Below are 10,982 nucleotides of genomic sequence, written 5' to 3'. Positions count from 1 at the left end.
ATTTATTAATTGGAATTCTTTTGTAAGGAAGACTTGTCCCTCCCCCACCCCATTTATTCCACAATTTTTTACGTTGGTATGGACTCATACATATGTATTTTATTCTTTGGGTTATAATCTAATGTTATCTTTATTTTGTTGCTCAAATTGTTCCAGCTTTGGCCATGTAAGTCTTTTAATACAAGAAAAACTGCACTTTTTTTGTTTTGTTTTCACTTACTATCTTACTGTTTCACTTATCTCTGCATACCAGACATTGCTTCTAAAGAAATAGTCCTGATTCCTTTTTATAGAAGCAAAATAATCCATCGTATGGCTCGATCACAATCCATTTGGTAATTCCCCAGTGGTGGACATTGGATTGGCACCCCTCTTCTGCTCTTTCAGAAAGTGCTCTAACAAAGAGGCACACGTCTTCGTGTTTTCCCTGGTGCATTTGCGAATAGATCCTAGAAGTCGATCCCGTGGACAAAGCGTACGTGTATACAAGATTCTGCTAGACTTTGCCAAATTCCCCGTCACAGGGGAAGCACTGTTTTGCCAGTGTTTTATTGCCAATGCTGGGAGAGGGCACACACCTGTGCAAGGCTGGGAACACCTGTGTGAGCTGAGAGGCTGTCAAGTGGGGCAAGAGACGTGTCCTGAAGTAAAATCTCACACAGAAGATAAAAGATAAATAGGGAGCTCCTTGAGGTCTCATCCACAGTGGGGAAGCCCCAACACCGCACCCCTAGCAATCCCTGGATCACCTTAGGGCAGCGTGGGGCAGGGCTCACCACCACCAGATGGGGTGGTTCCGGTTTGACACAGTTGGCATTACACGTGATGGTCTTTTCTACATGGGAAGGAGACGCACACGTCTGGCAGGGAAGCTGCTGGGTTTTTTGTTATTGCTTTTTTCCAGGAGAAACAGAGGCTCAGAGAGACGGGATATGCTCTGTGCGCAGAGCTGGTGTCTGGATGCACCGAGACTTGACCTCAAGGTTTTCTAACGTTCAGAACATCGCTCTTAAGCTGGTCGACAAAGCTAGTAATAGAGTAATCTGCCTTCGTGTCTTGGTCACCTAGGTGGTTATAACAAAAATATCACAGACTCAGGGGCTTATGAACAGTAGACATTTTTAGCTCACAGCTCTGGAGGCTGGAAGCCCAAAATCAAGTCTTCCAGAAGATTCGGCATCTGGTTGGAGCCAGCTTCTTGGTCCTAGATGGCAGCCTTCTTGCTGCCCCCTCTCATGGTGGAAGTGATGAAGGAACACTCTGGGGTCTCTTTTATAAGAACACTCATCCCAGGGGCGCCTGGGCAGTTCAGTCGGTGAAGCATCTGCCTTCGGCTCAGGTCATGATCTCAGGGTCCTGGGATCCAGCCCCATGTTGGGCTCCCTCCTCAGCAGGGAGCCTGCTTCTCCCTCTCTTCGCCACCTGTGCTCTCTCTATCTTTGTCACTGTCTCTGTCTATCTCTTTCTCAAGTAAATAAATTAAAAAAAAAAAGAACACTAATCCCATCAGGGGGTTTCATGCATAGGACCTAATCTCCTCCCAAAGGCCTCCACGTCCTACCACTATCACCTTGGGAGTAAGGACTTTGACATATGAATTTGGCTGGGGGGGGGACACAAACATTCAGCCCACAGACCCTTGCTTGGGATGCTGCCTTTTGGACCCCAGATCTGCTGAAATGCCCTTTCATGCTGTCCTGTGCCTGGCCCCCAATTCTGGGACGGTCCCTGGCTGACGCACACACTGCTGCTCTCCCACACTCCCCCGCAGCCTGTGTTTTCCCGTCCCTCCCGTTTCTCCATGGCCGGTTGACCAGGAGGGAAGATGTGTTGCATTCTGCTGGCCGTCTCGTGCTTCTCCCCAGGACAAGGAGGTAAAGATAGCTCGAACCCCTCTGCATTTCAAGCACCACTCATCACCGCTAATGAGCTAATGTTCACAGTTGAGACTCTTCTGGCTAAAGAAGGAATGAACGCAGTCTGCACAGCCCCCATGGGCCTCGCTCCCAGCCCCACAGATGGCTGCTGTGACTCTGGGGCGCACTGGGGTTGAAAGCTGGGGGCTTCGCGCTCACAGTGCCCCACTCACATCCATCTCCGAGCTTCTCCACTGTCCTTTCTTCCGCTCCTTTACTTCCCCAGTCTGGTTTCTGCCACCGACGCCTTTGGCACCTTCCAGCAGAGGCTGGAAACCCTACGAAAAGGATGCTTTTAATGACTGCCTTGCTCAGGGGCAGGGCTGGCTTAGGACCCACGATGAGGGCACAGACGCCCAGACCCTTGGCGTCCTCAGGAGCCATGCAGCCNGCTCACAGTGCCCCACTCACATCCATCTCCGAGCTTCTCCACTGTCCTTTCTTCCGCTCCTTTACTTCCCCAGTCTGGTTTCTGCCACCGACGCCTTTGGCACCTTCCAGCAGAGGCTGGAAACCCTACGAAAAGGATGCTTTTAATGACTGCCTTGCTCAGGGGCAGGGCTGGCTTAGGACCCACGATGAGGGCACAGACGCCCAGACCCTTGGCGTCCTCAGGAGCCATGCAGCCCACGGGCGCATGCTGCAGATGAGTTATCCTTCGGGACCTCTTTTTTTTTTTTAAACAAGAAACTCTGAAATGTTACATTACAGTCACCTGGGTTTGACATCGGTACAGTAATGTGATAGGGCCCCTGGGGACAGCAGCGTCACCCCGTCATGGGCTACCGAGCACTGGCTGTGCTCACTGTCTTGGCTGAAAGCACAGGGGCACCGTGAAGGAAGCTCCATCGTCTCTGCCCTACAGACGAGGAGCCGCGCTGAGGTGGGTAAAGCAGCTTGCCCACGGCACCCAGCCCGGGCGGAGCGCTGCTGTCACACCCCCTGGTGGGACGCCCGGACACTGCCAGAGTCCTGGCCCAGCGATCAAGCACGCCAAAGGGCTGACTCTTCACGCCCTTCACGAAACTCAAGGAAGAAGGCTTGATCACGGCTCTCAAGCGAGACAGAGACGTGTCCTTTTGCATGCGATTCTCAGGTGGTCCTCAGACTTGAAATGCAGCTCTTCCCCAGGTCTCTAGCTCACCAGCCTGCTCTCCCGGTTTTGGACTTGTCATCCTCCACGGTGGCGCGAGCCCACTCCTTGAAGTAGGTCTCTCAATAGATGATAGATAGATAGATGATAGATGATAGATAGAAAGATGATAGATGATAGATAGATAGATGATAGATGATAGATAGATAGATGATAGATGATAGATAGATAGATAGATAGATACGCTCTATTGGTTTTGTTTCTCTGGAGAACCCTGATTAATATTTTCCCTAAGGCTTGTAGGGGTTTGAGCTATCAAAATACAAACAAAAACAAAAACCACTCAACAGAACATGGGCTGCCTGGAGACAGAGTTATCTCTCCCTTAGAGGGACACCAGTCTTTTTCTTAACACCTTCAACTGATTGGACGAGGCCCACCCTCCTTAAGGAAGGTAATCAGCTTTACTCAAACTTTATGGATTTAATGTTAATACCATCCAAAAAAAATACCCTTATGAGACATCTAGAATAGTGCTTTACTAAATACCTGTGTACGATAGACGAGCCTAGTTGACACATGAAGTTAACCAACATGGGAGCGTTCTCAACCATGGCTGTTACCCTCAACCTATCCAGACACGTGATGCCCAGGGCCATGCAGAGGAAGGCCCATGCAGCATCCTTGAGCAAGCTCGTGCAGGACAACAGGGCCGCCCCATGCCTGCTATAACCAATGGTCAGCCTCAAATTGGTCCATCTCAGATCAATCACATATTATCTGCTTAGCTTTGCCCTGCCACACGACAGGGGTCACGTCAGACCTTTTGCAACTTTGGGCTGAGACCTGTAGCCAGTTTCTACTTCCAAATGTGTATTTTCTGCTAGATTTCACCACGGGCAGAGTCTCCAGGAATGGCCATAATCTGTCCTAAGGGAATTGACCAAATACCAAGATGCCATGCAGATGACGGCCCCAGGTGCTGATTAAACATCGTCCTGTTTTTAGTGAGCACGCCCACGAGCTACACAGAGCCCCTTCCAGTTAGTACAGCCTTGCCCTCGACTTCACCAGTCGACAAGAAATACTGACGCCGCAAGAAGGGCGTCTCACCAACTCCCTAGTGACTGTTGGATCTAGCAGACCTCTGTACCACGGGCTGCTTGTGCTGGCCCCCAAACTGGGAGCTCTGGGGTTATTTTTAAAAATAGCTTACAGATATGTAGTATGCTAATAAAATCACTGAAAAGTCTGGTGTGTTGGGATCATTTATATTCAGGGTTACCCCCCCCGCCCCACCCTTATCTGAAAAACACTTTACAGATGCCCATTTCCGACTATTGCTTACAAGTTTCATAGCAATGGCTCGGGAGCTGCCTTTAGTTTTCTACTCGGGATTTAAATCCTCAACCTTTCCACCCACCTTTTACAGCTCTCGCGGTGTGCACGCGGCTCTCCAAAGCAGGCCTTGCGGGGAGAAATCAATAGCAGAAGCGATTGCCTGCTGATTTCCAAACCACCAGGAGCTCAGACTCGAGCGCTGGTTTCAACATGGCTGCACATCTCAAACGATTTCCCAGGCCTCTTTAAGAACTGTATTTTCTCACTACAGAAGAATTATTTGCGTCTTCCTGAAAAACCTAACAAGAGCGAAACCTCACAAGACGGAACCGTGGCTTAGAAGTTTGGCAGAGGTTCTTCTGATCTTTCTCTGAGCGCTGGTGGAGCGCGGGGGCCCAGGACATCCCGCGTGCAGGGCCCCAGAGAGGCGGCAGGTGTGCGGTCCTGGCTGGGGTGGGGGGGGCACCCATGACCTCCATTCCTCCACTGTGGAAATCACACAGCAATGGGTTTTAGGGGCTCCTAAGAGCACCGGGGCCTCGGGGTAACCCTGGTGACCTTGTGTACGACATTCCTGCGTCTTTGAGCAGATCAAGAGTGCCCAGAAGTGACAGCCTGGGAGGGCGAAAGCGGTTCCGTCTCCTCTGCTCGACTTCACACGAGGTTCACCAACGGGCTTGCAGGGGCTCTTCTCTCTTCTACTTTCACGGCCAGCGGGTCTGAGCTACCGGGCATGCCTTCCCACAGCTTCCTGCTCTTCTGACGTTCTTTTTATCCTGTGCTCTTTCTTTTCCAGCGTTCTCAGCCAAAAGACTCTGGGATGCTTCTCTACCCAGGAATCCTCTCTGAGACTTGGGGGGTCAGAAATATTCCTTTGGGGACTTCCTGAGGCCAGGACATGGGGTCCAGCACCACGGAGGGTCAGGTCCCCGACCCCCCTGAGGACCCTCTGCTTCTTTGAGAAGATGGACTCTTGTTCTGTCCATCATGCCGTCCGGCGGTATCCCCTGGTCCCCGAGACCCCTGAACGTGGCCTGGCCCAGATTACAGGCTATGCTGCTGGCCTGGGGGCTGGCCCTGGGGGCCCTGATGAGCCAAGGAGACTTTGGCTGGCAACAATTTAATCCTAGTTCACAGCCCCCCTTACAACGTTGCTCCCTCCTGATTAAGGAAGAGGACTCTGGATTCCTCACCCCCTACCTTCCACCCCCAAAGTGCTTAAGAAACATTTCTTCCAATTTAAGACAACCTTAGAACAAAAAAGGCCTTCCGGCCATCCCTGTTCAAGGCACGAGGCGGAGCCTTCAGGGCTGGGAGCGTGATACGTTTATTAACTGAGAAATCTGGGTTTGCGGACCCCTCGGGAGGGTCTGAGTTTGCGACGCCAACAGTAGCAGAGGAAGGGTGGGCCCCCTCCCCTGGGAGCTCAGGGGCTGGCCCCAAACTCTAGAAAGAGCTGCTCAGAGGAGGGGGGGGCCCGCCCCTTCACGGCACAACCCCCCTGGTTGACTCCTGTATCAACGGGGGAGGCGTCGCCAGCCGCTTCTCCGCGCTGACATATCAATCAGGGAGAGAGCCGGCCCCGGGTTTGAGAAATAACAAGCAGCAGTGTTTGCAAAGGGCCAGCTAACAGCGGTAACCAGCCGGCTGGCTTATTAAACAAGAGAAACGAGCCTCCACTCTCTCAGAAACGGCAGGCGGAAAGGGCAGAGGAGTTTTAATTAACTTTTTAACTTTCCAGTCTTTGCTGTCAGCCTGTTTCAGAGCCTAAGGCAGGAAGCCCTGGGTCCCAGGTCTAAAGTGCTTGCCCTCCGCACTCATTCTGTGGTCAAGTGCAAGCAGGGTGCCTCAGGCGTGAGAGGGCGGCCCGGGCTTCTGTGGCTCTCTGCGGAGAGAAGACATCTGCTGTAGCCCTGTCCGGCCTGAGCACCTTTTTTCCAGTTCACAGTCCCAGTGACCTGGCCATGCCCCCTGGATAGCCACTCTCACAATGAGGAGGGCAGGCAGCCCCCCGAGGACCCCAGGGAGAGCACACTTTCCCCTGACATGCTGGCCCTCCTTCACAGGTCCTCGCTTCCTTGGCAATAGAGCCTGGAAGGACTCTAGGCTTCGTTTTCCTCCTGGAGCTGGTCCCCGCGGGCAGATTCGGGGCCGGAGTCTGTGCAACACTGAACAAGTGAATCATGTGAAAAAAAATCGAAGTGAGAAGCAGAGATTAATGACTGCCTTCCTGAAATGTAGGGATTTGGCGATCTTCCAAGCTCTCCGGGGATGCACCGCTAACAACGGGATGATGGACTGCGACCTTTACGTTGCAATAACTTTGCAATAACTGTTTTTTAATTCATTGTTCCTAAAAACTGTCACTGGTAAGTAAGCTGTGGTGTTCGGCAACCCTGCTTCATCCTCACCTCATAGGGGGAGGCCCACTAACGGGGGAGCCCCGAAGTCTCCCCCAAAGGCACGAGGCAGATTGATTGTGGAATCAGAAGATGGGAGCTTCCCCCTTGCTTCTGACCTTTAATAATGACGCGGCCTCGCTGCGGGCAATTAAAAATAAGAACGACACTACACCATCAGGCAAGTGCAAGTCCAAAGAGGTTTCTACTCTTCTTTGCCTCTTCGATGCTTAAAAACATACAGTTGATGCTCATTATTCATGGACCTCATGTTTGCGAATTCCCCTCTCTATAATTCATTCGTAGCCCCCGTGGCAGTAAGTGGTGCATTTGTGGTCATTCTCGGACAGGTGCAGAGGGGTGAGAGTTTTGAGTCCCCTGATGGACGTACACATTCCCAGCTGGGGTCAGACAAGACCATGCTTTACCTTCTGGTTTCCACTCTCGGACTGTAAGTAAATAGCCTTTTTGTGGTTTGTTTAACACCACATTTTTGGCATTTACATACTTTTTTTGGTGGTCTTGCTATTCAAAGTGGCCCCCAAACATAGAGCTGAGGGGCCGCCTAGTGTCCCAAGCACAGGAAGGTGTACCCTAGAGTGTGTTAGGGCAGCTTTGTGTGGGCATGAGTGACAACGTTGCTGTCAGTGAGTTCAATGTTCATGAATCAACAATCTACATTCATGTAGATGTGTCTTTGAACACAAACATACATAAAACAGGGCCATGTATTGATTGCTTGATAAAAAGGTCATGACCACAGGCCCATGGGATCCTAACCTTGTATTTCTCCTAGGAGCAATGGCTCCGTATTCACTAATTCAGCATTCACGGTGACTTTATAGACATTACTCCTGTGAATAATGAGAACTGACTGCAAAATGAGTATTTTCCTCCTCTTCGGTTTCCCTGCCAGTTCTCAAGGCACATCTATATATGGCAGGCCCAGCATATAGTCTGTCACCTGATTCCTGCCAGAGGCTCTGGTCCAAGTTCTCCACTCATCCTCACCATGGGGATCACCCCAGGTCCGGGGTGATGGCCTTGTTCAGAATCCAGTATCAAAGAGCGTTGGGTGCTCCTGGTAGTGGATGCCTGTCTTATGACCACACTGTCAAGCGATCTCTGGAGAGCCCTCGATGGTGTTAGACAATTCATGAAGAAGAGAACAGCTTCCTTCCTGTGCCATGAGATGCTGAGCAAGGGGTACTCCTCTGTGCTCCAAGCTTTGGTTCAGCAAACGTTTTGTAGCTTTTCAGATGCCCAGCACTGCACGGGGCATTGGGGACAACGAGGCAACCAAGCCATGCTTCCTGTTCCAAGGAGCATAGAACCCTGGGTGAGACAGACAGCTGAGCAAGAACCACAGAGCTATCTGCGACACAGGAGGCACACCTTTTCTGTCAAGGGCCACGCAGTAGATATTTTCATCTTCATTGGTCAGAAATCTTTGATCCCCATTACTTAACTCAGCATAGACCATTTGCAAGTGAACGGGAGTGGTTGTGTTCCAATAAAACTTTATTTACGAAGACAGCTGGCCTGTGGGTCATGGTTTGCCGACCCACTTGTCTAAGAAACTAATCGGAATCAATCCGAGAATTCCTGGAGCAGCCAGTTTGGAGAGAGTTCCTGAAGGAGGTGGGGTCTGAGCCAATTCTTAGAGGAGAGGCAAATGGTTTGGAAGGGTAAATGGTGTTTTTATGCCACCATTCTGTTTCCATCTTAATGAAGGAGCAGGGCAAAGGGACTCCCTGAGCCGCTTTTCTGAATACAGTGGGGATGCAAGCAGAAGGGAGGCGCCTACCCACCACACTTTCATGCCTGGTGCCGTGATTGCCCACCTGTGTCAGGTGAGGTACCCATAGATGCTTCCATCACCATTGTTGACCGACACGGACCCATTCTTCAGGTGACGGATTTGAAGAACCGGTGAGTTCTAGACCCGTGGTTCGTGGAGTGGGGTCTGGGCCCAGCAGCCTCAGGGTCACCAGGGAATCTGGTAGGAATGCAGATTACTGGGCCCGTGCACCCTGACCTGCTGACTCTGACGGTCCGGGGGTGGGGCCTGGGCATTCCGCTTTAACAAGCTCCAGGCGATTCTGCTGCACGGTGAAGTTTGGGACCCTCTGTCCTTGACCAAACGGATGAGCCCCTCTCTCCTCTCCCCTGCCAGCTGCTTCCAGCGTGCCCGTAGGCTTCCTGAGACCAGGGAACAGCCGCCACGGGGAAGCCTCGGTAACCAAAATGTTGTGCATTCCCCCTGGTTGGGCTGAAATTCACCTTTTCATTATCTGCAAACAAAGGGCTTAATAAGGAAATGAATCAGATGAACGAAATTACAAGGAGCTATTCAGAGGAAAAAACTGGTTTTGGATACCTTATTACATTAATTGTCTACATGCAAATCATTTCTTCTAATTACAAACGAGTCTTTCGTCATGAAAGTGGATACGTTGCAACGTGTTTTGAATACTCAAGTCAGCTCACTCCTTAGGCCTGGATGTGGTCCCACAAAGTACCCCTGACCTGGGCCTTCTCGCTCACGCCATTCACCCTCACGGTAGCAAGGAACCTAGAAGGAGCACCCAAGGAAAGAAATACCCGTCTTTTGTTTTGTTTTGTTTTTTAAGATTTTGTTTATTCAAAAGAGCACGATGGGGGAGGGAGGAGCAGAGGGAGAGGGAGAAACAGACTCCCCGCTGACTCCCCCGCTGAGCTGGGAGCCCAATGGGGGGCTTGAGCCCCAGACCCTGAAATCACGACCTGAGCCTAAGGCAGACACTCAACCGACTGAGCCACCCAGGTGCCCCGGAAATCTTCGTGTTTGTTGATAACTTGCTGATGGCATCCCCACGCTGTTGCCCCAGCCGGCCTCGGACGTGTAAATTGCAGATGAAAAAACACTTGCAATCAAGTGGGCCCCGGCTGATGTCCTCATCAGACAAAGTGACAGAAAGTCTCGGGAGATAGGAACATGCAAATAGGCGAACGTTTCCTTAACCTTGTATTGACTTTGGCTTCTAAAATCAATTTTCTTTATTAGCTGATGTATCTTCAGAAGACCTTCTGCGTGGAATCTGGATACATTATTTAAGCAGTAAATTGTTTCCACTATAACTGGTAACAGCAGGAAGATTTAATAGGATATACCACAAGCTCAGGGCGTAGGGCAAGTTCATCCCGGGAGGGAAAATGGGCTCTTATGAGCCCACAGAGGCATACCTTCGAGGTCAGAACCAGACAGGACGTCCACACTGCGCAACTCCAGCGGGCTTGCTCTGCTGTAACGCAAGCGTGGTTGGACAGTGGTCATATGGTGACCTGGCCACCAGACATTTAGGACTCACCAGGCGTTATGCTGAATCAATGGCCAGAACGCGTGTGACGTGGCACATTGCTTCATACCCCTACGTCCCTGGTAGCAGGCCCGAGTTCTCCGAGAAGCAGAGCCAACAGGATGGTGTGCAGATATAAGTAATCTGTCTCTCTGTGACGGAGAGTAACAGCTCTTTTAAGGAATTGGCTCACGTGACCATGGGGGGTGGCTGGCAAGTCTGGCAAGGTAGAGACCCGGGGAAGAGCTGATGCTGCATCTTAAATCCAAGGCGATCTCAACAGAATCCCTTCCTCTTTGGGCACCTCGCTATTTTCCTCTTATGGCCTTCAACTGATTAGATGAGACCCACCCACATGATGGAGATAATCTACTTTACTCAATCGATTTGGATAGTCATGTCATCTGAAAACTATCTGCATAGCAACATCAGACCAAGTTTGACCAAGCCACTGGGCCCCATGTCCCAGCCAAGTTGACACATGAAATTAAGCATGACAGAAGGACACTTGCTGATTTTGCTTGCTGGCAACCTTTCCTTGTTTTGCCAGTAACCCAACCCACATTTTCCTTGGGGATCCTACTCTTCTCTAGGCAACCCTTGGCCCCATGTGTTTGGGTGCCCAGGCTTCCAGGTGTAACAACTGAGCCAGCCCTAACCAGCTTATTCTTTGGTCCCCACTCACCATCTGCAAGCCATGGGGATTAGCGTTGGGGTGGAAACTTGACCGCAGTTGGCCTGTCAGAGCCTTTTGCCCCTCACCCCACACTCAGCTGCTGTGGTGGACCAAGGGGTAGGATGGACCCACGTCGCTCACATGACACCACTTGCTCCGATGATTTTGTGTGAACTGTCAGGAGAGAAGAAACACTTTGAAGTGACCTGATGCCATTCA

Source organism: Ailuropoda melanoleuca, chromosome 11 (genome assembly GCF_002007445.2).
Source record: "Ailuropoda melanoleuca isolate Jingjing chromosome 11, ASM200744v2, whole genome shotgun sequence".
NCBI classification, from domain to species: Eukaryota; Metazoa; Chordata; class Mammalia; order Carnivora; family Ursidae; genus Ailuropoda; species Ailuropoda melanoleuca.
Note: the sequence above shows the minus strand (reverse complement) of the source record.